The sequence below is a fragment of the Crinia signifera genome, chromosome 4, assembly GCF_055691185.1.
Source record: "Crinia signifera chromosome 4, ASM5569118v1, whole genome shotgun sequence".
NCBI lineage: Eukaryota > Metazoa > Chordata > Amphibia > Anura > Myobatrachidae > Crinia > Crinia signifera.
The window spans coordinates 18,895,360-18,922,277 of NC_139220.1; the positions used below are offsets into that span (position 1 = coordinate 18,895,360).

Sequence of the window (26,918 nt, forward strand, 5' to 3'; positions counted from 1 at the left end):
CCTCCCGTCTTCTCGTTTCACACTTTTATCCCTACGTATCGCACATTTCACCACACCTGTGGAGACAGGAGGGCAAATTATCACAGTAGAATCTAATGAGTCCGTTGTTCGGACATTGCTCAAAGAGCTGGGATATTCCCAGACTGTGAATGGATGGTTTTATGAACCAATCACCAATCAGTTATGACAGCTTCTCGACATTTCCCATTGATAAATGATACAGGCACAGAGATGTTTTCAATAACTGGAGTCTGTTTTGTGTTGTACAAAGGGGACTGGAAAGCACTCTGTATTGTTTAGTGGCCACTGGAATATTCACTGTATTGTGAGTTTTAATAGAATGCTCTAGTCGTTCAATAGAGATAAGTAGACTTCTCACTGTATTGATTGGCTTTGCTATAATGTTTCCCGTAGTGTATAGACCACTAGAATGCCATCTGTATTGTTTACTTTTTACTAGAATGCTCACTGTATTGATATGTATTCATAGAATGCCCCATAAAGTGTATAGTTGGTATCTGCTCACTGTATTGTATAGAGGTCACTAGAATGCTTTCTGTGTTACTAGAATGCATCCTGTATAGCGGTCAACATTATATATATCATATGCTGTGTTGTTTTACTGTGTTGTTGCCTACTCTTGCACAATAGATCAATGGTCAACCATCCATCCAGCATACATTAGATCACAAGGAAGTATTACTGTGCACTTGTACATACATACAGAATAAGAACAGATGGTAAGACTTCCATCCAGCATACAGATCAGGGGAGCTAGTATAATGCAGCCAAGGATACATTCATAATAAAAACAGATTCTGGGAATCACACAGTGATAGTTAAGATAAACAAAAACAACAATTAAGATTTCAAATAACAACAGCAATATGGCATTAATTGGAACAGACTGTAAAAGGCTGATTGTATTACGTCTTCGTTTTGTTTCTTTGAAAGGTTTGATACATCTTGCCCTGTGTGTACTGTAGGCTAACCATTGTCGTGTTGGAGAATATACTGTATGTAACTGTATCAGAATACTAAAGAATGTTACAGTGTTTGGCTGGAAAACACGGCAGCAGAACACTGTTTATGCAGATACAATCGCAATTGCATAAAGAATATAGGTATGCTGTATATCAATTTAATCAGCAGAAGCTGTTTGTGCGTCGCATTATAGTGATGCACATACGATGCATTTAACGGGGGAAATGACATGTAGAGTACATGAGCTATTTTTACAGAAATAAGAATATTTTTTTTATATTTAAGGTTACAGTTTGTTACAGATATGGTCTAATTTTTTGACTTAAGCGAATTTAAACATTGCCGAATACAACTCACTCAAACAAACCCCATTTCTAGTTATGTTCGATTTTCTAGAGCTGTTTTGTGTCCGTCTTTCAAATTCAGCCCCATGACATTGGCCAAGTTGTATGTAACAACGTGAAAACATCTGGATTCAATGCGACGAAAGCTTCCAACTATTAGTAAAGTCGGACGCTATTACATCGCTCGACTTGCCGTTACCTGTGAACCACGTGTGTTGACTATAGTCACAATGGCATCTTAAAACTGTGGATTTTAAGCATTGTCTAACTTTTACCTGTCTACCTCTTGAACATTTTTGATGTCGTCCACCGATTGACATCCACCGTTTTACTGTAGATCTATCAGCCGGATACCTATCAGCAGAGGCTGGCAAGAGAACCGGTCACTAACAAACATAGGAGGCTCGTGAGCTATATCCGGGTCTATCAGACTTCTAGAAAATGGCCAATCCGCCATGTTTGCTATGCCTAATAAATGGATGGGCTTTGTTCTCCTAAATTAGACTCACACATTTCCAGGGAGCCCTGCTGACACCTGGTAGGGTGAGTGAGTCCTTGTCGGCTCAATTTGCCCATAAGGTTCCCCTCTAATTAGGCCTGGCACAGCGTGATCCTAGTGTGGCAAAGATCCTGTGTATCGGTGTAAAGCGGCATGAAGGTAACAGATTCTCTTCCGCGTTATGTTGTTGTCTGGGGGCAACATCTGCAAGGTGTGTGGTGGAAACAAGATCTCATCCAACTCACAGAGAGGCTCGGTGCTATACTCATAGAGCCCCAAAGGCTAGATTACATAGATACTGGGTGTTTTAACATGACTCGGTAAGCAACGTAAACACCACCCGCTGGGCGAGCGTATGCCTGCCCCCCTTCTCCAAGCAAATGGGCGCTTCTGCATGCGAATGGATGTGGTCTTTGACACATCCATTCTGATGCGGCCGTACGGGCAAAAAAAAAACACAGATAAAAGTTAGTCTGATCTGGGCCAGAGATGGCCAAACAGAGGGTGGGTGCTGAGGTCATGTGATGTCATCCGCCCACCCCGTGCAGGTTTGGCACGCCTGCATTCGCATAGAGATGCCCAGCTTTTTCTGGGTGCACCCACTGTTTTTGGATGTCCCCATGCGCCAGCCCCTGTCCGGCAACGGCCCACCCCTTCTGTGCGAATATATGTCTTTACGCATGCTTAGAGCCTCATCATCGACCCCCGGCACGAATAAGCTGGGGACCGAATGATGTTGAATCACCTCCATAGTGTGTTTGATCAGGGCTGGTTTGGGGAATTTAAAACCATGTCTTTAAACCTTTCCATGCACTTGGGTTGTTACAATGTGGTGCCATTTTGGTGTAGACAAAGTTGCTTATTATTATTATTATTATAATACACATATGATTAAATAATGAATGCAGATTTATTTTAAATGCTCTGTTATTTGCTGTTTGCAGCCTACTCCTTCGTTTTTATGTTGGCAAATAGATGCTGATTGGCTGTTACTATGGGGTAGATGTATAAAGCAGTAATAAGGGAGAGAAAGTGAGCCAGAGGAGAAGTGGCCCATGGCAACCAATCAGCACTGAAGTAACATCTATAATTTGCATGTCAGTTACATATCTGTCTCCACTGTGCCTATAGATCAGGGATGGGGAACCTTTGACCCTCCAGCTGTTGTGGAACTACAGCATGCCGTGCAAGAGTTGCAGCATGGCCACTCAGCAAAACTGTAACAAGGCATGCTGGGATGTGTAGTTCCACAACCGCTGGAGGGCCGAAGGTTCCACATCCCTGCTATAGATGCCTAGAAAGGTGGGATCGCACCTGCTAGGAGCATTCTACCCACGCACGGCACCTGCAGCCGCCGGCAGCCACATCACACATTAACGTCCCGGCCCGTGATGTCATGTTTTTCCAAGCAACTTAAGTTTTTACAAGAATTATCTTTTTTTTCCCTTTTCTCTCTGTCAGACACATTAATTTACATCTTTCAACTGTCCAGACTTTCTAGTGAGACAATTAGTCCACCCCTCAGCGCTGAGCCGCACGATGATAGAGACCCCTTTTATTCGCTTACAAAGAAGCCACAGTGCTCAGCGGAGAAATCAGCTGTTACTAACTCCCAGCAAATCCCTCCAATAGGGGCTGCATTATCACAGGGACATAATGCACAGAGCGCTGCCTGTTCCCAGCTCACAGTGCCGGAGACAGGCTGACAAATCAAAAGGTGGACTCACGCTGGGGTTAAAGGGCTATTAACCGGTGTTTACAAATACTGTATATAATATTCCCGTCTCATCGTCCCTCCCTGATAATCCCGCATCTTGTCACCTGAGGACCATGGCTGTCCAAATACGGTTTACAGTAGAAAACTGATTGTACCCTTTTTATTATAAGATACTAGATGATACTAGATCTTTTTAGCTTTGTTTTATGTACAATGTAGGGTATGCGGTCACTCAGTAGATAATGTCTAGGTTGACAGTCACTAGGACGATACTTTGAAATGGTCGCTATAGCCAAAGTGGACATTGACAAAAGGTTGACACAAGCTTATGGTCGACATGAGCTTTTCACGTGTTTTTCATAGTTTACTATCCAAGAGGACATAGAGTGGGGATATAATAATGTGTCGAGCACCTGGGCCGCCATCAAGGGGGTGCTGTGGGTACAGCTGTACCAGGCCTGACCTCTCTGATAGGGAGGGAAGGGCTCGGACCACTCATTCTGCCCACTGCACCCCCGACTGCCTCCGCTGTGCTTCCTGCACGGAATGTAGCACACTGCTCCCAGAGCGCAGGCTTCTTCACTCCTGGTCTCTGCTGGCCAATTAAAATGTGGCACCGGCTGGTGAGGCGATCAGAGCTGGCGTAGGTAGCCGCTCTGATTGGCTGCTGGGCCCCAAGCCCCGATTGGCTGTGCTGCCTGGACTCCAGGAGCAGTGGGCTTTGGTCAGTGCAGGCAGCACTGTGCAGTGCAGGCTCAGCTCACCCCCAGGCAGGGCGGGCGGTAAATGAGGGGGGGGCAGGGAGTAAGTGAGCAGCCCTGCCGACGCAGCGAAGCACCATTGCCTGAATCATGGCAAGCACACCAAGCCATGCAAGGCGATGCGGTAAACTTATACGGTGTACATGTTGACATAGATCTACATAGAGAACAAAAATGTGAAAAACTCATGTCAACCGCGTTCATGTCAACAATGTATATGTCTACCATAAGCTTGTGTCGACATTTTTGTCATTGTCGACCTTGGGTATGTCGACCATTTCAGGGTGTCGATCTAGTACACTTACACGGTATCCATATACGACATATGTCAACACAGACTACAAAAACCGCGAACAACTCGTGTCGGATTTATTCATGATGACCATGCCTATGTCAACCTTTTTGTCAATATCGACCTTGAGTATGTTGACCATTTCAAGGTGTTGATCTATTCACTGTCGACCTAAACATTGTTTACCATTTATACCGTAACCCAATATATAGTAGCCAGGGTGATGGGCTTACCCACCACGTCAAGGTAACGTCATCTGATCAGTCCAATACAAGGCAGGCTTGGCCAACCCATGGCGCTCCTGCTGTGAAACTATACAATCCCAGCATGCTTTGCCACAGTTTTAGCATTCCCTAATACCAAAAACTGTGGCAAGGCATGCTGGGACAGGCATGTTCCAAGGGTTCAAGTCATACTTGCTGGCTTGTTGTGTGTTCTCTCCAGGAGCAGGCCAGAGAGGATTCTTACAGCTATACTTCAGGGGGCGGGGACAGAGCTGGATGTCACCAAGCCCCGCCCCATTACAGAACATGCTGCTCAGTAATTGGTTACAGACGTCTTTTGCATCTGTTCCGCCGCGGATGGTTATGTAATGCGCTGCCGGCGTTCTAAGATAAATTAGGCGATATACACTGCAAAAAGCACCAACATTTTTCATATTGTTGGTATAGCTATAGAGCCCTTAGCCTGTGTTGCTATAGTAATGTTTGCACTTATCCTATGGTTAGCTGAAGCGGATTTATTTGTATGCTGTGTCGTTCTTCTGTTCTATTGCCATCGTTCTATGTTTAACAGTGCTGCAGACACTTTGTGACGCCTGATGTGTAAAAGAAAGTTATATCAATAATGTCTGCTTACTCTCGGTGATCCGTGCGTGGTTGCACCCTCTGCAATACCACTGAGAGCCCCACCACCACCACCGCATCTGCAGCATGGCCGCCCAAAAGGGGTGTGTTCTAATGTAAAAGGGCGTGGTTTCCTCCGGAGACGGGGCTGTGTAATGATGACTCTTCATCTGTGACAACATTGTAGAAGAGCTGGCAATTTGTTGTTACCGCTTCCGAGGGTGCAGGCCACACCCCGGGCACCCAACTTGCGACACCACTGCTTACTTCCGCAAAGTGTATTCACATTCAGATATTTAGGAACATTTGACACATTGTAATGCAATACAGATTTCTAATTAAGTTATTATCTTGGAAGCTGAACATTTGTTGTCGTTGGTAAGAAGTCAGATATGAGACTATGAAAAAAAGAATGGAATGTCTGTTATAGGCATGTAGTGGGTCAAACATTGGAGGCTGTGATGACCTTAGTGAAGCATGTGACTCGGCATCCAATCAGGATGCATGGATGGCAAAGTTAACTGAGGATATGAAGTTTAGGAAGAGGAGGAGTCTCTCTCTTTTCCCTGAGTTTCCCGCCCTCCCTCCCCTAATTTTAGGTTGGTTTGTGAGTGTTTCTTTCCGTTGGCTGTTAGCTGGAAAGAAGGGAAGGTTAATCGATTTAAGGTCTTCGTTAAACGATGATTCGTTGTATATACTGTAGTTGTTTTCGGCGCGCTCACCTTCTTTGACTATAGGCCTTCGCTGATCGCTCGATCGGGGACAGCGACACCACCCGGATGGGTGGGCAGTCAATGTCGAAGGCTGAGCGGAAACCGCTTGTTGTTAGGATATTTGTTGATTAGGTAGGATCATTATGGGTGGAGCTTAAATAATTAGCCATTCTTTCTTGGCCACCATTAATTAATTACATTAATAATGAATTAATTTAAAGTTGTTTAATAAATACAGCTAACACTTTCTGCCAAACCTAAGTCTCTGAGTCATTATTTCAGGTTTAAGTGTTAATTATTAGGTTAAGTGTTAATTATCATGCAAACACAAGGTCACACATCAGTCGCTAGGATGTTTAAGAACCGTCACCGCTTTTAGTCAATCTCACTTGCAACCAGGGGTTAAAGCGAGGGGGAACAGGGTGCAACTGAGCTCCACCACCTTTAATGGTAAGGGGAACTGAGTTCCACCTCTACCACAGTCCTGAACAGTAATTCCAACAGAAAAGCCTGTTCCAGCGGCTTCTTCTTCTGGCACGGCGTACAGTATGTAATGTAAAGTTAAGATGAACAACTGTGGATATTATGTGTATAAGAGGCATTACTGTGTGGTTTAATATGAATCAAGGGCACTACATGCTGTGTAATGTGTATAAAATTGTGGTACCATGTGTTGTGGGACCATTATCCCTTTATGGGTGGTAGGACACAAATTCCGTGGCACTGGTCTAGGCTCTGCCTAATGGGGAAGGGGGGGTCGGTGTTATGGGAATGGAGTTCCACCACCTATCCAGGACCACTTTAAGCCCTGCAAGGTCAGTGCCCCTGGGCCCCCCTCTAGCTAGGGCCCCCCTGTGGTTGGCATGTATTATTTTTTTTTTTTTAGCTAAAGGTTTTGTGCATGGCAGTTGGGGTAGTGCTGCAGCTTCACCTATCTGCCAATGTGGCAATGATTAATGGTGCTGAGCATTGGGAGCCAAGTGTGCAGTGCATTACTGGGAGTTGACTAAGTCCCATGACACTTTGCACCAGAGGCGTTTGTGCTGAGCTCTGATTAGTGGAGCTCATTACATGCTTCTCAGGCCCATGAATAACAGCAGCAGCAGCCTAGTCATGGGAGGGTTTTTAATCAGTGGCAGCACTGGGACTGTAAGGTCTCCTACAGAGTAAGGTGCAGAGGAACAAACACAGGCTTTTCATGTGGTATGTATGTGTGTGTGTATATATATATATATACATATATATATATCCCCTGAAGTTACCCATTGACCAAGTTTATACTGCCTTTACTCTGTGTTTTGACAGTGTAATATTCCCTCATGTAGTTTGCGGCCAGTAATGACAAGTGCAGGGGGGCCCCCCTGTCTAAAGTGCCCCGGGCCCCCCAAAGGCTTAATCTGGCACTGTCCATGAGTAAGTGTCTGACTACGCAATGTATGCGCAAATGCCTTGGCAACTGTGCACAGCAGCCCTGCACGTGCGTATATGCTAATATATGCATATGGAGGTGCTAAATATTGGTCCTCAGTGCGAATACGCCGGAGACTGATGAAATCAGAATCACCCCTTATGTGCATAAATGATAGCATAATTGGAGTGTGTATATATATATATATATATAATTTTGGGGGGGCCCAAGGCACCAAAATGTCTAGTTACGTCTATGGAGCATCCAGTCAGCATTCATGGACTTACACAACGCTCTTAATTTGTTTATGCTGCTCCAGGTTATTGGTCCCTGGAGAACTGGCGGTTGACTGTCTATAGCAGGTGTGAGTACAGCAGGTCCCGGGCACAGGAACACCGCAGTTATGCTAATTGGAGGAGTCAACTTATTTTATTATGTTAAAATAAATAAACACGAAGTTATTTTAAACATGAAGGGTTTTTCTTTTTACTTTGAAGTTTTTAAATAGCAAAACCTCGTTACAGCAGCAACCACATGAAGAAAAACGAGTTATTGTATGCTTTCTTCAATAATATAAATCAGTTCGGAAGACAAAAAGAAGGATTTTGGTATTTACTATTTGTCCTTGGTTTGTTTCTTCAGACTGCTGCTAATAATTTAGAATTCTGCACAGTGGACCGATAACAATGCTCATGATGCAGTAAGCAGTGAGGCTCTGGAACACGCCTCTGAGCTTTGTCTGCCTGATTAGATGAATGAAGGCCTGATTAATACATGCAGATCTCCAAACTCTTTTTACAGCTGTCTGTACATCTGGTTTTATATTCGTATACGTTTTGTATCGTTGTGTGAGTGTGTCATTTTTGCATGTTTTCTGTATGGATAATTAAATATTTGTATATTTATTGTTTCTTTTTGTTGTTATTGTTTAATGTTTCGTGTGTTTATTTTGTTTATCCTGATGCCAGTTCTTTGAAGTTCCAAACTCTGCTAGTAGTTTAACCTAATTATATTCCTCTGGTATAGATTATCCGGACACTACTTCTGTTTCTCTCCATAATTTATGTAAATACATTTTAACGCTGTTCTCCTGGTCGTATTTTCCCTTTGAGGGAAGTTTACTTAGATCAGGGATGGGGGAACCTTTGGCCCTCCAGCTGTTGGTGAACTACACATCCCAGCATGCCCTGCAACAGTTTAAGTATGGCCAAATTGCAAAACTGTAGCTGGGCATGCTGGGATGTGCAGTTCAACAACAGCAGGAGGGCCGAAGGTTCCCCATCCCTGACTTAGATGATAGTTCTATTTCACATGGTATGTTGCTAAGGGCAACCAATCAGAATCTACTTCTGATTTATTTAGCACCTTCTAGAGGATAAGAGACAGAATCTGATTGGTTGCTATGGGCAACATCCTATCTTTAATAGAACTCCCATCTTTGTAAATGTACGTCTTTGTGTCTGGAACACATCATGATGCAATACAAGGGGGAAAAATTAACATTTATATTGTTTCTGTGCAGGGTAAATACTGGCTGCTTTTGCATGTAGCCCAACAGTCAGTTTTATTTTTACCCTGCAACTTAGCTAGCTTAGCTAGTTAGCTTCAAATCTAACTCTCTCTGCGCATGTCTACATTGACAAAAGGTTGACACAGGAAAAATGTGGACAGGGTAATGGTCGAAATTTGTAAAGGACGACGTGAGTTTTTCCCATGATAAAAAAATTTTGGGGACTCTTTATGCTTTACCATCCACGTAGTCTCTGATGGGAACACACGCCAAGCATAGTGGTAGAGAAGCATGGATAGGCAAAAGCTCTGTACTATGTGCTCAGGTGTCGGCACTGACACCAGAAGACCTCTAAAGCTCATGTCAACCGTTTCACGTACTGACCTTTTTCATTTCGACATTTTGCCGTGTTGACCTTTTCTCACTGTCAATGTTAACCTAGTGCACATTGATCATTTGTGAGAATGTCGGCATTGGCTGTGACTTAGGGCCGATTCAGCCCTGTCCCCGATGTTCTGGGTTTGCACATGCGCGATTATGCTCAACTGCGAACCCTGGGTAGGGAATGGCTTCACACCCGCCGAACTGATCGTTCCGGGCAGGGAGGGCCGGGGACGTGCAGGGATCTGGAGCAGGGGGACGCCCAGCGTTTTATTGGCGTTCCCATAAAAACGCTGGGCATTCCCCTACGGACGCAGGCGCGGCGATACCTGCTCAAGGCAGGTGGTTAACACCACATGACATCAGCACCCGCCACAGCGTTTACCTGTTCGCTAGGTTGCGATCATACACAGCTTAGCGAACAGGTCTGAATCAGGCCCTTCGGCCCATGCTGTCTATGTGCAATCAGCTCCGACGCGAAGCCTCTTGCTGGAAGCGTCCCGTCTCCCTCCCTCCCCTGCCTGCCTGCCTGCCTTCCTGTGACTCCTCGCAGCTTACAGAGACCACTGCTCTAATGCTTAAAAGATTTGTTTCCACTGCATAGAAAGTGCCCAGAAATCTCTGCCTGATCCGTCCAACCATCTCCTAAAACGCCGCTCAAGAAAAAAAAAACCAACAAAGTTCAAACTGGGACAAATAGAAATGTTTTTTTTTTTTTTTTCCTTTCTCTTCTTCGCTCTGCAAATGAAGTTTTGGGGGGAGGGCGGTGTGTGTGGATACTGTACAATGATGCTCTCGTATTTTGGCCTCTTGCCTCCTAACTGTTTTATTGTCAATTTTGGCTGAACTCGCAGCTCGCAGACGGTTGCCAAGAAATAGGGGGGTGGGAGGGTGGGGAAACTATGCTGGGTCCTTTAAGGATACTGGAAAATGAAGCCAGTCAGTGACTTGGCCACGTCCTGCATGCAAGCTAAAGAGAATCTCAGCGGACTGCAGCCTTTTCCTTCCTGTGCTTTTCTGACTCCAAGAGAACGGGAGAAACAATATTTTGACCATGTCTAAAAAAAAAAAAAAAAAAATTTGGAATCTGGACTCATTAAATTCAGATCACTTTTTTTTTTTTTTTTTTTTTACTATTCAAGTAATACTTCGCCCAATAAGCAAGTTCGTTATATAAGCTTATATAACACACAGCTGAAGCTGAGCAACCACAACAGCGTTCTGAACAATGAAAAAAGTCAAGAACATAGCAAGTTCTAAAGAGGGTTAGTTATATTATAGTGGAAAACAGCAGCGTCCACATGATTTAAGTCCCCCGACTATATAAGAACTGTGGGGAAAGCTAATGCTGAAGACTGCAGTCCCCATTGGGGACTATGATATTGCCCAATGCGGGAAACGTAATTTCTCGGACTTCTATACAACAGCCCACGGTAAAAATCGAATCTGACCCCTGCAGCAAAATGATAGTGAAACATGTCACATTACTATATATTAGATCAGGGTTGCCGACTTTAAGATTCTCCTCTCCGGGAGAAGCCCCGCCCCCATGCTGGTAAAACAAGGAATTAACAGATTTCCGTGGAGGGGGCGGGGATAAAATGACGCGATTGTGTCGTTTTAGCTCCGCCCCCTCCTCTGAGCCCCGAGGATTGCGGCATTTTAATGCCGCGATCCGGGGGACAGCGGGGGTCCCCCCTGAATCCGGGAGGGTTGCCCACCCTTCCGGGGGGCCGGGAGGGGGGCCCGATTTTCGGGAGACTCCCGGAAATTCCGGGAGGGTCGGCAACCCTGTATTAGATCAGTCAGGCCCCTTCATAAATTGGTATGCAGTCAGTGGATAGACAATGTCTAGGTCAACAGCCACTACCTAGGACACTGTCAAAAGATGGACACAATCTTAGGGTCAAAAGTGAAAAAGGTCAATCATCTATACTGTAATAAATTGGCTTGAAAAAATCATATATATATATATATATATATATTATAGTTAAAAGCCTGTGAAAATTACGGCTTCAGAAATGTACCTTCACTTTGAGCTGTGACAGTTTTAGCCCACAAACTCCCCACCCCCAGTCCCTATCTGCTCCTACCGCCAATCTCTGTCTCCCTCTTTCCATATCCAGAAGATTTCACACAGGTCAGTGTCCCTGCAAAAATTGTGGTACTTCTTTACTTTCACGGCGCCAGCATGGCGCCGCGCTACTTCCGGGTTACGCTCGCCACTAACTAAGTAAAATAAACTAAGTTAACGCCATGCCAACATGGATAGTTCATACCTCCACTATCCATGTTGGCATGGAGTTGATTTTAATTAGCGTGGCGAGCGTAGCAAGCCACCGAGCCCGCAGCGTGGGCGAGCGATGCGAGCCCCGCAAGGGGACTCTGACGCGCGCCGCCATGCTGGCGCCGTGAAAGTACAGAAGTACCAAAATTGTTTTCACTTTTTGTTATGGCATCTTTTAGCACACAAAGGAGTTAATTGGTCTGTCAGAGTGGCTTCTAGTGGTCTTTGGAGGTAATTTACCTTATAGAGGCAAGGAGCAGTTAGCCATATATATATATATATATATATATATATATATATATATATATATATATCTTATATATTTGGCTACATCTGTCAATCATCCCCAGAGTGTGTGTGTAACGCGGGGCGGGGTCACACACCACCCAGCCTTATAGACACACGCAAAAAACATAGCCAAAAATATATAAGATATGAGATAACCAACCCTGCACGCCAGCCCACCTAACCCCCGCAATAACGCACACATTACAACACACATTACAACACAAGCACGGTCCCGGTCCCTCTGCCCCGGCTCCTGCGCTCAGGGCAGTGTCGCGTCATCACAACAATCCAACTCTCACGGGAACACGCTCCGCACAGACTGTGCCGTGCGCCCACTGCCTCCTGCTGCCAACCCTACGCTCAGCCCCGCAGGCCGACTTTTGCCTGCGCCCGCTGCCTCACACTCCCTCCTGCCAGCACCGCCTGCCTGTGTCCGCAGCCTGCCACCCCCACAAGTCTGCGGACGCTGCCTGGCACACCTTCCGCCCGCACAACTACTGTGGCTGATGCCTGCCACCACCGGCCGCCTGCACCCACTGCCTGGCACCCCCTCCTGCCGCAAAACTACTCTGGCCGATGCATGCCACCACCGGCCGACTGAGCCAGCTGCCTGCCACCCACTCCTGCCTCACAACTACTGTGGCCGATGCCTGCCACCATTGCCCGCCGTGGACACCAACAGGCCACTCCTCTCTAAGCTGCATGTCTGCCAACACCAGCCCAGCACTATACCACCAACGGATAAAAGGTACTTTTCACACTCTATTGTAACACCCCTTCATGCTCACACAATACACACACATCTAAATTAACCAAAATACTATTTATAACAATAACACAAGCACCAAACCATTGGCAATGGCATTTTATCACATCTTTCAATATTTCGACTCCCACTCCAATTGACATTACACACATTCAGACAAAAAATACAAACATCATTCCTAAAAATATTTTGTTGTCATTTTAATGGGGCGCAGCCCCCTACAACGGTGTGAAGAGCGCCCGATGAATCACCTAGTATATATATATATATATATATATATATATATACAGTATATATACAATCCAAGCCCTGCACTCTCACCCTCAATTCTGGGGTACTGTTTAATAGCAATGTAAAACGTTACTGTATAGACAGAGGTAGGTTCCCCGAAGGGAAAGAACAGCACTCCCCAGGCTTGAATTAAATGTTTTAAAGTACCACAGGGCAGGGCCGGATTATAATGGGGGCACAAGGGGTCAGTACCCCTGGGCCTCCCTCTAGCTAGGGGCCCCCTGTGGTTGGCATGTATTTAAAAAAAAAAAAAAAAAGCTAAAGGTTTATTGCATGGGAGTGGGGTAGTGCTGCAGCTTCACCTATCTGCCAATTTGACAATGATTAATGGTGCTGAGCACTCGGGATCCAAGGCACACTGACTGCACAAGCGTGCAGTGCATTACTGGGAGTTGACTAAGTCCCATGACACTTTGCACCAGAGGGTAGAGGCTGAGAGGTTTGTGCTGAGCTCTGATTGGTGGCGCTCATTACATGCTTCTCAGGCCCATGGAGAACAGCAGCAGCAGCCTAGTCATGGGAGGGTTTTTAATCAGAGGCAACACTGGGACTGTGAGGTCTCCTACAGAGTAAGGTGCAGAGGGACAAACACAGGCTTTTCATGTGGTGTGTGTGTGTATGTATATATATATATATATATATATATATATATATATATATATGTGTGTGTATATGTATGTATGTATATATAGTTACCCATTGACCAAGTTTATACTGCCTTTACTCTGTGTTTTGACAGTGTAATATTCTCCTGTGCAGTTTGCGGCCAGTAATGACAAGTGCAGTGGGGGCCCCCTGTCTAAAGTGCCCCTGGCCCCCCAAAGGCTTAATCTGGCACTGCCACAGGGTCCAAATTGAATCAGTCAAGCGTAGTTTATCATTGTTTTTGGTCCTCTGGGGACCTTTGTGCCTGAAGCACCGACATCCACGAGTGTAACCGCTGTAATCGCTCCAACATAAAGTTTGTCTGCGACACAATTGTTCATGCTGTTGTCTTGCGGTGGTTGGACCGCTCACTGTGGTACGTTATTTTATACCTGCGTCTACTTGGAAAAAGTTTTTTAAAATAAATATCACTTTTTATACTGCACTATGGAGCGCTCTTGTCTATCTTCCTAGAATTTGTACACCTGTGGAATCCAGGTGATTTGGAGCTGCCGGGCTAACAGAAGGACCCTCAGTGCATTCAAATTTGTTGGACGGGACTATTAACCGTTTCTGGTGTGGATGACCACACTATTCCATGATCTAAAGGTTTTTTTGCGCACTTATTTCTCTATATATATATATATATCTCCCTGTACATTTCTTCTAAGCACACAGACAAGACATTTTCCAAATTAAATAAAATTGCATGAAAGCCAGACACTTGGAGGAAACCTTTTATTGCCGTATTTCGGCACAGCGGAGATGCTCAGCTTGGCTTTCGCTTCTACTGTGTCTATTGAGTGTACATCTGTTATTGGTTTGTCATGTATATAAGTTTGGAGCAATATTAGTCTCGTCCTGACAGCGAACCTACGGGATCAGTTGAGGTGTCACCGGAGACGCAGGTGTTAGCGAAGCGCGTGCATCCCCGCAGGCTTTATGCCGCACCACCTGTCTTTTATAGTTCAGCTTTTTATGATTTGTATATTTTGGAGAAGGGAACCGAACGCAAAAGTATCATAATATCGAAATGCGGTGCAAGCTGTGTGCGCAGTCCCAAAGGAGCAGCAAAGGAAACATGCAATTAGCCACTGCGCAATTTGGGGGGGGGGGGGGGGGCATTGCCCACCGTAAGGTATAGGATGACATTTAAGGGAAGATTACCATATAAGGTGTTGCCCATAGCAACCAATTAGATTCAAGCTATACTTTATCTGTTACAGGCTACAATATGATAGCTGGGATCTGATTTATTGGGAACTATTTATTAACGGGCTTAGATGAAGCCCCATCCCAGAAGTCATCCCATTTGTCGTGCAACCCATCCAATAGGATGGTTCAATGAGCCGCAGCCTAACTGCCATTTTTCTAACACAGCCTATAACATGGCAGGTAGGGGCTGACTGGCTGGAACTTTATCTCTCTCCATTTTATCACTCTCCAAAGGGATACACAGTGCCTTCAGAAACACGCAGTCAAGCAACAGACCCCGGTCATACTTGCCTACTTTAGGTATCTCCACGAGACGTCAGGGGAGGAGACTCTGCAGCTCTTCCAGGGGGGCGGGGCTTGCCGTCAATAAGCCCCCTCCTGCAAATGCAGCGATTTGCGGCTCTTCAAGGTGGGGGTGGTACTTAATGAATAAAGCCCCTCCCCAAAGAGCCGCAAAGGACGGTAATTGACCAGCAGAGGGAGGGGTGTGGGGGCCCCCGCTAAATGCGGGAGGCTTGGCCACCCTTCTGGGGGGGCCGGGAGGGGGGGCGTGATTTTCAGGGCCATTCCGGGAGGGTAGGTAAGTATAACCCAAGTGCCCTCTCAGTCTGAATAAGTGAAGCCCTGTTGCACCATCTTATGTTGTACTCCATTCACACACAGTTCTCCTAACAGCTTTTGCCTGATAACTAAGCAATGTCACGAGTTCCCAGTATGTTGATTGGCTGCACATTGGTCCAGCCCACAAAATGGCAGCGCCTGGCGTGTGCAGACAAGAAGCATATGTACAGTATAGATTTAGTTTTCTCTCACGCGGTACAGTAACGCAGGCTGGGAAAGGGAGCTGGAATGTTTCCTTACTTGCATCAGATTGGCAGAAGAAATGCTGATGAAATTCTACCGTTCCTCTCTCCAGATGCTGCTCTGGGATTCCTCTCTGGTTTTATCCGTGTATCTGACTTGCAATATGCAGAGGAAGAGCAAATAATAAGATGCCGTTTTTTAGAGATTACTGACTAAAAAATATTTTTATTTTACATTTCTAGAAGATCTTTTACCATTAACAGCAGGTAGTAACCTGCTCTCTGCAATGGGGGTGGGTGGAATGGGCCCCAGGCCCCCCAGCCGACCCGGGCCCAGATAAAAAGTACCCGCACCTCCCCCCCCCCTCTCAACGTCACTGGGTGCGGCAACTGTAAAGGGTGCTGGGAGACATCTGATTAGATCCCCCTCAGCTAGGAATGCGAAAAGTGCATAGCCTTCTAGAAGGTAATGCCAGCTAAAGGTGTTCCCTCCATGTTGGATTCAACTACATTAGGAAATGCCGTAAAAATCCGGAAAACTATTTTTTTACTACTTATTTGCATAAGTGCATCCCGGGCACTGTGCAGTATAAACTGGACGCACACCCTACACCATAAAATTATACTTACCCCTCCTGTTGTGGGGCAGATGTATTAAGCCTTAACAAGGGTGATAAAGAGAGATAAACGCCCAGCCAATCAGCTCCTTACTGACTTTTTCAAACATGGCAGTTAGGATGTGATTGGCTGGATGTTTATCTCTCTTTATCCCCCTAGCATTTATCTCTTGTTAAGGCTTCATACATCTGCCCCAATGTTTAAAAATGTACAGGATTTAACAGGCAGAAGCATTTGAGGAGAGGGGCTGAGATGTCCGGTGCGCCTGAAACGGGTGTGTCACCCCATTTCCCAGGAGTAGTGAGATCAAGGACTGTGCCACGAGGTGCAGTTTTCTTGGCCTCGCAGGCCACCAGGTTCCTCAGCACCCTAGGCAAATCTTCTCCTGCTCCCTGCCCCCCCCCCCCTCACCTCAGCAAAGCCACGGGAGACCTCCCCCCTCAGAGGCTGCTGGAGCCCTTTCCCCCACACCCCCCCTCAGGGCCCTCACCTTAACCACGGGAGACCTCTCCCCCGGCTCTCCTCGGAGGCTGCTGGAGCCCACTCCCTCTCTTCCTCCCCCCCCCCCCAGCACTCAGAGCGGCTGCTGGAGATCTCTGCCTCCCCCCCCCCCCCCCCCCCCCCGGCTCACCTAATCACAACCGCAGGAGCCCTCTCTTCCCCCTACCCCCGGTGCTTGGTGTGGCTGCAGGAGCCCTCTCTACCCCTGGCGCTCAGCGGGATCTTGTACAGGTATCGGGTATGCAGCGCACGTCATTTATTTTTATTATTTTTTCATCAGTGCCGCCTTTTGCAATGCTGCCACCAAAGCTGCCTAATGGTAGCTCCGGCCCTGAGTAGAGGAGCATCACCGTTTTCAGCAATTAGAGGCAAGAGGACCACTAGCTGCAATTACTCACTGCTTCAGGTGACAGTCGGGCCCTGTTGTGAGCCTACCACGATTTGCTAAATGGGGCCACACATTATATTGTGGTGGCCTTTTATAGAAAGACATTACATGTTTGGATAAGAAACCACATTTGAGTTTTTGTTATCTTAACTGAAAACTGGTAAAATGGAACTTTGTCGCGAGGTCCCAGAACCAAAGAAAACCAATTAGACATTAAATATATCCGGTAACAGGAATAAAACTGGTAATGGGAGGTCATCAATAAAGTTTTCTCTTGTTGACAGCTCGTAGAGGCTCTGGAAAGGGCTGAGACATTGGACTCGTTTATCATAGTCCATTAAGAATTTCTGAAAAAGGATATTTACCGCTAAATGGAAAAATAAATCCCATATAATGCTGAATTATTTATGGCATTTGACATGAGATATACTTTTGGTTGGCCTGGCTGGATATTTTTATGGCATGTATTTAAAGCAAACTTCCCTGGAACCAGAAGGGGAAGGAGGGTCAGTTAGAATAATTTGTTGTTATGGTTGATAGCAGGTGACTGTTTTAAGAGTTTGGTGACTGGTCCACAGCACCGTAACATGGCGGAAGTTTGGCCTGTGCCGGCGACATCATAACATCTCACCTAGGTGGGCAGGCAGGCCCAGGCCGAGCTTACATTTTTTTTAGTAAGCAAATATAGGTTTTGGTGCCCCTCCCATAAAGGGAAAACCTGCAACTTTGTGATGTGGTCTCAGAAAGAAAGGATGTGGTCACACAATAGACCCCCCAATTCAAAATTACACCACGCAGTAAAACAATCTTATTTGCATTGCATCACATGTAGTGCCCCTGATTCATATTATACCGCATAGTAGTATCCCTTATTCACGTTGCATCACACAGTAGTGTCCTTAATTCACGTTACAGCGCAATAGCAGGACCCTTTATTCACATTAAATCACACAGTGGTGCCCCTTATTCCCATTACTGCAGACATTAGTGCCCCTTATTCATGTTACATCACACAGTGGTGCCCCTTATTCCCATTACTGCAGACATTAGTGCCCCTTATTCATGTTACATCACACAGTGGTGCCCCTTATTCCCATTACTACAGACATTAGTGCCCCTTATTCATGTTACATCACACAGTGGTGCCCCTTATTCCCATTACTACAGACATCATTGCCCCTTATTCATGTTACATCACACAGTGGTGCCCCTTATTCCCATTACTGCAGACATTAGTGCCTCTTATTCATGTTACATCACACAGTGGTGCCCCTTATTCCCATTACTGCAGACATTAGTGCCTCTTATTCATGTTACATCACACAGTGGTGCCCCTTATTCCCATTACTACAGACATTAGTGCCCCTTATTCATGTTACATCACACAGTAGTTCCCCTTATTCATGTTAAGTCCCAGAGTGGGACCAGTTGGTGCATCTGATGCATGTCTAATGGCTCTTATCATTAATTTTCTAAAGACCCTCAACCCTAAGACAGGCCCTGAATCCAAACACTAATGCAGACCCATCTAATTAACACCTGCAGCACATATGCAGATCCCTGTCTAATTATCTCCTCCCAAACCATTGCAGTCCATTGTCTAATCACCAACTTAATGCAAGCCTCTATTTCATGCCCTAGCATCCACTATGGCACAGAGGGAGAATAAAATAGTGTCCTATGCCCGAAGCATGGCTAATGCAGAGAGCCATGCGAGGGGACGTGGTACACGCTGACGGTGTCACAGCAGGTTGTTGTCTCAGGCACCCTGCCAGCGCCATGGAGGTGCATCGGAGCATCAGCGTCACTGCATCCTGTGCACCACTTGTCCTCAGTCCAGCCGTAACCAAGCTCTTCAGCCACGCAGGTCACTGATGGCTGCTTTTGTTACAGGCTGCCATAAATACTACTGGCTTCCTATAGCCACAACCACAGTTACTACCGTATTTATCAAGGTCAATCTACAGTAATAAGACAGTCAAATGTCCAACATGCATTATGTCAACCGTGTCAGCAGAAAAGTTCGACAGGTACAAAAAGTTTGAACAGGGTGAAAACACCAACAGGGAAATGGTCAACACTGAAAAGGTCGACAAAGGTATTTAAAGTTTTTTTTTAAAAGTGTAAAAATATGTTAGAAAACCCCCAAATTTGCATCAACCAGTCATGTGGACATTTTGACCTTTGTTGACTTTTAGTACCTGTCGAAATTGTCACTGTCAACCTTTTTACCCTGTCGATCTTTTCGCCAACTCGACCTAACGGTAGCCGACCTAACACATATACAGTACGTTGCCGACCTATTGACGGCTTATGTAGACAGTGTAGCACTATTATCCGGATACCGCATACGTAGTGTTTCTCCTGCACCAATGTGGAACCAATTGGGGCTGAGCCTTCTCCATCTCTTGTTTCATATCATCGTCCGTACAGTCATCTGTGTCACGATCCCCCTCAATAAACAACGTTGCAAAGAATACTAACACTTTATACATAAGTTGGAATAAACATGGTACTTGTTTCCTAGCACGGCCACACCGATTTACATCGGGGTGGTCGTGTCGGAAAAATCGGGTCGATCGCATCGCATGCGATTTCGTCGCATGCAATGCGATCGACGCGACCGACCGATTTTCGACCCGATTTTTTGATTGAATGAAATGTAAATCGGGTCCCTGGGACCCGATTTTACATTGGATTCAATGTAAAATATTCCCAACCCCCCCAAATTTAACGGCGTAAACCCCACCCCACGATAGACGCCAACCCGAAGCGTGGCGAGCCCGCGAGGGGCGGCGGTGCACGTCCTCCGACCTTTTCATTCCCCTACTATCCACGTCGGCGTGGAGTTGAGAATAGAATAGTGTGGCGAGCCACCGAGCCCCGCGAGGGGACGCGTATACCTGTGAAGTTATACGCGTCCCCTCGCGGGGCTCGCTGCGGTCGCCACGCTTCGGGCTCGGTGGCTCGCTGCGCTCGCCACACTATTCTATTCTCAACTCCACCCCAACGTGGATAGTAGGGGAATGAAAAGGTCGGAGGACGCGCACCGCCGCCCCTCGCGGGCTCGCTGCGCTCGCCACGCTTCAGGTTGGCGTCTATCGTGGGGTGACGACGGGGACATCTATAATGTGAAATGGGTCATATTGGCCCATTTCACATTTTTCACATTTTCTCACGATTTCAATGTTAAAAAATATTTTAACATTGAAGCCTATGGAAAAATCGGGGGCATCGCGTCGGGACCAATGTTAATGGTCCCGACCGACGCGATGCCCCCGATATTGTGTCTTAGCCGGCAAAATGGACCTGATTTCAAAGGAAATCGGGTCCATTGTGTGGATCGTGTACCTTAACTTAAAGGTACACGATCCATAGGATTGTGGCCGTGCTAGGAAACAAGTACCATAAACATAATAGTAACTATAGTAAATTCTATATAATAAAATACTGCTCCTCACCTCTATGGGGGGAACTCAATGTTTGCAACACCAGAAAGGTTTTTATCTCTCCGCTCAGGGTCAATAGAACACCGCGGTCAGAATGAGACATTTTATTATGCTTAAGAAGGATTCGATAAGGAGAAGTCATTCGATGGTCACCATCAAATTACTTTTCAGAAGGCCGGCGAATTGAGGGTGGGCCCTGAAGTCATGTGACGTCAGCAGCCCATTCAGTTCTAGGAGGAGGATACCGCAAGTCTAAGTCAGCAGAGACTTATTGGATTTGCATGTACAGCTCTCTGGAGACAAGGGGCGTGTACCATGTTCTGAGGCGCCAACCAGTGCTGTCTTTCTGATTGGGCTTAATGGGCAAGGATTCTAGGGGCCCACCTGAATGGGAAAGATGGCACTGCCCAGTGCAGCGGCGGCGGGTGGCGGGGATCCGGGCAGCGGCGGCTGGGAGCTTGTAGGGCTATTTGCCAGGCGGGAAGCGCTTCTGTTTTTGAAAAGACTGGCCGGACACTGATTGGTCGGACGCTCAGCCAATCAGCGTCTGGCCAGTCTTTTGGAAATCATCTGCGCTTCCCGCCTGCTGCCCGGCAAATAGCGCTACAACAAGCTCTCAGCCCCCCGCTGCCCGGATCGCCGCCGATGTTGCACATAGGTAAGTTTCAGCTGGTGCATTGTTGTGGGCCCCCCCGGACCTAGGGGCCCGTGTCCCATTTTACTTGACTGCGACTGAAATTTACAAGTATCCACCTGTCTCTGTTTCCAAGCTTTAAATGCCAAAAACATTTAAAGAGCATTGAGATTTAAGTGCAAACATTGAAATCTGTACTTGTAAGTCGTATTTTTTGAGGGAGGAAAAATGTTTTATAAAAAATTCAATCTTTTAGCCTTGCTATGTATAATACCTTTAAATGGAAGATGTGTGCACAGAACGCACGGAATAAAACTCTGCACTCCCGAACAGCATAAGAGTGCATTGTTCCCCCCTCGAGGGTCCCGTATGATTTATGGTCTGGCTCCCCCGGCAGCTTCTATACTCAGTAGTAGGTAGCAAAACCGCCCATCAGTACTGAGCCTTTCCTAGCACCTGCACATAAATCAGGCTGCACATTCAAAGCAAAGGTTATTCTGTACCGTAATGTGGGGCAGGTAGGAATGGTGTAATTTCACTTGGCTGGGTCATGTCTGTGGCTTCTTCTCCAGTAGACTTCATAAAATATCACCAGGAGGGATTACGGGCCAGTGTTGGGCGCGTTCCTCAGCTGGCTTTATTGGAAAAATATGCACTTGCCTGCACGGCGTAACCCGTGTACTGCTGGATGGAGCCCATTGTAATTATTATTACCATTATCCTTTATTTATATGGCGCCACAAGGGATCCGCCGCGCCCAATTACAGAGGAATGTTGTAAAAAGGTCTTTCACATTGTCAGAAGCAACAGGTGCGTCCCCTACTGTTGTGCCGCAAGAGGGGGAACCTTGCATTACAATATCTCTCTCTAGGAGCTTGTGCCAAATCTGTCACCACCCATGATATGAATGCATGCATTATTTATAATAACGCACATGGGTACAGATGGGTCATACCGTACACCACGAATCCACCCATATCCTGCACTTACCTCTCCATTGACGCCAATGGCGTCATTGGAGAAAATGGCGTTACTCCCCTTTTTCTACAGTTCTATGCATGGGCATGAGATGTGCCAAAGCCTACTTTGCATGAGAACCAGTGAGAGAGGGGGTTCACGCGAGGACTACACAAGGGTAGATGCTCTATGGGGTGGATTGGTCATAGACCTTTCAAGATTCCCAGTAGGCCGTCACACCGGTGAGACCGCCTGCCATCTAGTGGCCCTGCCCAGAGTTTTGGCCCCGCCCCCTCCTCTCTCATACACAAACAACCTTTGCCGGTTCACAGAGCAGAGGAACCAAGGCTGCAAATACTCATATAAGTGGGCGCCTATCTATATCCACTGAAACAGGGACAGGAATGGTTGCTATCTGGGGGTGTAACAATTTTTGGTGTGTTTCTGGACTCCACAGGGAAGGGCGGATTATGGTAATGAGTTGTTTGTCTGCTTGATGGAGGTTTGGGGTCAGTCTTAGTAGGGGGAGGTGGGGTGTTATGTGAAATGTGGAGGTTTGTGGTTTGTCACAGCAGCTTAAAGGTCTGGGGGGGGGGGGGGGCACTAAACTGACAATCATATCGAAACCAGCTGCTCACTCACAGGTGTTGCATAGTTGCCTACTTTTGAAAACTAGTCTCAGGGAGATTATAGTTGGTAATAGAATTTTGCAAAGCGCCCCATTGAGGGGGGAGTGTCATGCTCCTCCCAAAGGGCGTGTCTAGTTCCATATATGGAGAGATTGTGAAAAGAGATTGTGAACATGGCACCTAAAAGCGTGGGTGTGTACTGCTACATCTGAGAGGAATCTTATAAAATGACTTTTATACAAATGTAGATGAGTCCCTGAGCCGTTAGTAAGATATACTATACTTGGTGCTGGGAAATGGTGCTGATGATTCAATGTAAATGTATCTGTCTCTCATTCCTTTTTTCCCCAAAAATGTAACAGTGTAATGTGGGCTAGGTGACATGTGGGAGTTTGCTAGACTAATGAGGGAGAGAGGGAGATTGCTGCTATGTCAGGGAGTCTCCTGCAGAATGCAGGAGGGGAGGTAACTATGATGTAACAGTGTAATGTGGGCTAGGCGACATGAGGGAGATTGCTAGACTAATGAGGGAGAGAGGGAGATTGCTGCTATGTCAGGGAGTCTCCTGCAGAATGCAGGAGGGGAGGTAACTATGATGTAACAGTGTAATGTGGGCTAGGTGACATGAGGGAGATTGCTAGACTAATGAGGGAGAGAGGGAGATTGCTCCTATTTCAGGAGGGTGGGCAGCTATGAGGTGTAATGATGTATTAATCCCACCCAGTGCCGGTGCAAGTCAGCGGAGCGCCCCAGGCAGGATTGGGGGGGCGCCCCGGCACTCACCCTCTCCAACGGGGTGGGCTACAATCTTGCTGCCGCATCGCTACACAGGGTCAGGGGGGTAGTAGGCTGTGCTGCCCGCTGCTTGGTCCATGGGGGGGCCCGCTGCGTTGGTCCAAGGGGGCGGGGGGGGTAGTGTGTATGATGTGGCCGCAGCATCGCTGTGTCACTCCACGGAGCGGGGGGTTGCGATGCTGGGTGCTGCGTCAAGGGGGTGGGGCATTTGATGCCGCCAGGGGGGGTGTTTGATGCCACCAAGTCACTCCATGGAGGGGGGGGGGTGATGCGGCGGCGGCGCTTACCTCCTTCCAGTGGGGGTCCTGCTCACAATTGCCGCCCTACAGTGGCCCGCTCCCTAGGCAAATGCCTAAAGCTGCCTAGTGGTGGCGCCGGCCCTGATCCCACCTGTTTTGGTGTTGGTTCCACCTACATTTGATTTGGTGCCGCCCACGTGAGGACGCTTTTAGAAATTTTTCCAGGGACACTTTCATTTCCCAATCTGCCCCTGGATTACTCTGCACACATGCCAGGGATGGTGATTCGCTAGCAGTGGGAGGAGGCAGATGTTTACTGTCCGTAGAAGGCCCCGGTTCCCATACTGTAAGAAGATTACATATAAAATATTACATGTTACGGACAGTGTTTGGGGTGACAATTGGTGCGGCTCCCCTATTTGTATTTTGGACCGTGCTGCTGTCCCACCTCTGGATCCGCCCCTGGTATAAATGACCGGGCCCCTTGGACATTTTACACTTCCTGCCACCTGTAGTCTTCTGCAGATCCGCATCACCAGACATTAATTACCGCCGCTGAGGTGCTTGTGTGCCATGAAATGTGCGTCGAATGACAAGCAGGAGAACTGGCGTAAACATTGAAGCCGTAATTCTACTTTTACATAAAATATATAAATCATAACATAAATAATCACATAGCTACAGCGAGATTACTGTCTCATACAGCATTTTGGTTACGACCGACAGAGATATACAAACCTTACTCGTTTGTTCCGTCTCTCCTACAGCCAGCGAGAGGTGTAACCAGATACTGACGGCTCCCTGGTCCAACTTTCACACTTTCTAGGTAGAAATCAGGTGACGCCCGAGACAGGGGAGATGAAATAATGGGGAGAGGGAGAAGCGGAGAACATGATACGTTTAAGAAAGAGAGATATTAATAAGACAAATTGCGGTTGAGGTAAAAAGTGAACCAAACACACTAACGTCTGACAGGTCCGGGATATAAATCAGGACAGGGACAGTGGTGAATGAAGTGAAGGGAGAAGACTGGTTCTCACACATACTACATATCCTCGCTGGAGACATGGTGGAGAGGTGGTGGGGTCACTCCTGGGTTTGATAACTGTCTCATGTTATGTGAGGGTGGATGTAAGGTCTCTTGGGACACAAGGCTAAAACTCTAGAGCAATGCAGGATGCAGCTAGCTTAATTCTACATACAGGATTAGTACATTTAAACTGGTTCTGTATGAAATACTGACGGTCAAAATACCGACATTTAAAATCACGACAAAGTCAAAATCCAGACAAGGTCAAAATACGACATTTAAAATCCCGACAAGGTCAAAATAAAGACAGATAGAATGTAGACAGGTGAAAAAGTCAACATGACTTACGGTCGACAGGTCGCGTTTTTTGACCCGATTGTCGACACAGTCGACATGGACACAGTTGGAAGTAAACCGCAGCCCCTCGCATCGCTCGCTTCGATCGCAATGCTTCGGGCACTATTTTATTCTCCCACCACGCCCTAGTGGATGGTAGGGCATGAAATACCGCCTGTCGGCACATGTCGGGTCAAAAACCAGTGAAAAAACCCATGTCGACCTCGCGACCTGTCGACCGAAAGTCATGTTCACTTTTTCACCTGTCTACATTCTATATGTCTGTATTTGGACCTTGTCGGGATTTTAAATGTCGGTATTTTGACCTTGTCGGGATTTTGACCGTCGGGATTTTGACTGCATCCCCATTTCAACATAAGAGGAGTGGGGAAATGGCTTCCTATAGACAGTGGTGGTGCTTATATGTTTCTAGAGCGAGATGAGGACGGTATGTGCAGGGGCGTAACTAGACATTCGTAGGCCCCATAGTAAAAGTTTGTAAGGGCCCCCGATTTAGCATCTGATGGTAAAATATATATATAGCACATATAATTTAGACAGCAAAGATGGGCCCCATTCAGCTCTGGGCCCCATAGCAGTTGCACCCTTTGTACCTATGGTAGTTACGCCCTTGGGTATGTGGTACTTCTGGTCACTTCATATTGTCCATATGAATGAATGGGTTACGTTGATGATTAGTGTACAATAGGAAGGAACTGACTCTTATTTGCAATCGCCAGATGAAGACGGGGCCCCCAGCAGACATCATCCCACCTGCATACCCAAGGAAACGCCCAGCGTTTTCACGAGGAAGCCCATAAAACCCTGCCCGTTCCCATGGGCTATCCCTGTCCCTGCCGCCGTCCACCCCCAGCCCGCCACGTTCATTTCAAACAGACCATACGCATGAGCAGTCCCCAAAACATCGTAATTTGGCCCCTTCCATTAAACTAGAATGACCCCCTATATGGGCCCACATCCTCACTACAGAGTTTTTGTCTTGCCATGGGGTGATGCAGCTTACCATGACACGGGCACCTACTGACGTACTTCAGAATCTGTCCGACTACCCGCTCATACACAATGACTCCTGTATAAACCAGGTTAACGGCTGCAAGATTTACACAACACAAAGCAGGGCCAAACTGATGTGTTGAAGCCAAACTGTTTCACGCGCTTTACACGGCAGTAAAACTGTCTGGGTATTTTATGATTCGTTTAATCATTGCTGACGTTGGCTACTGATTACGACTTGTGCAAACAGGTGAAATCTGACAATCTGGAGAAGAAGGAATGTTATGGCGATCGGCTCAGGAGAAGCGGGATAAGATATTACCTTGTAAGTGGATTTCATTGGCAGGGGCCTGTCCGGTACATTCTATCATTTGTGATTTCTAACGGGATCATTTATTATATATATCACAAACTTTGTCACCTATTACAAAGACTACAGGTTTTATGCAATGTCTGGGAAGTTCGGAGCTGGAGGTGTCAGCTGGAAGGGCCTGATTCTTCACTGATCGGGCCCCAGTGTATTCTAGCTGGGGACCGATGGCGCTGCTTTGTGCAAGCGTGTATTTGCGCATGTGCAGG

At 46.7% G+C, this 26,918-nt stretch overlaps 1 long non-coding RNA gene across 1 annotated transcript; it reads right to left on the minus strand.

The window, feature by feature from the left end:
- On the minus strand, nucleotides 1–26,489 carry LOC146072246 (uncharacterized). Its single transcript, XR_014473003.1, has 3 exons — nucleotides 26,364–26,489; nucleotides 24,698–24,777; nucleotides 1–56 (listed from the first exon to the last, which is right to left on the minus strand). It is a non-coding gene; the product is annotated as an uncharacterized LOC146072246 (long non-coding RNA).
- Nucleotides 26,490–26,918: the final 429 nt, after the last annotated feature.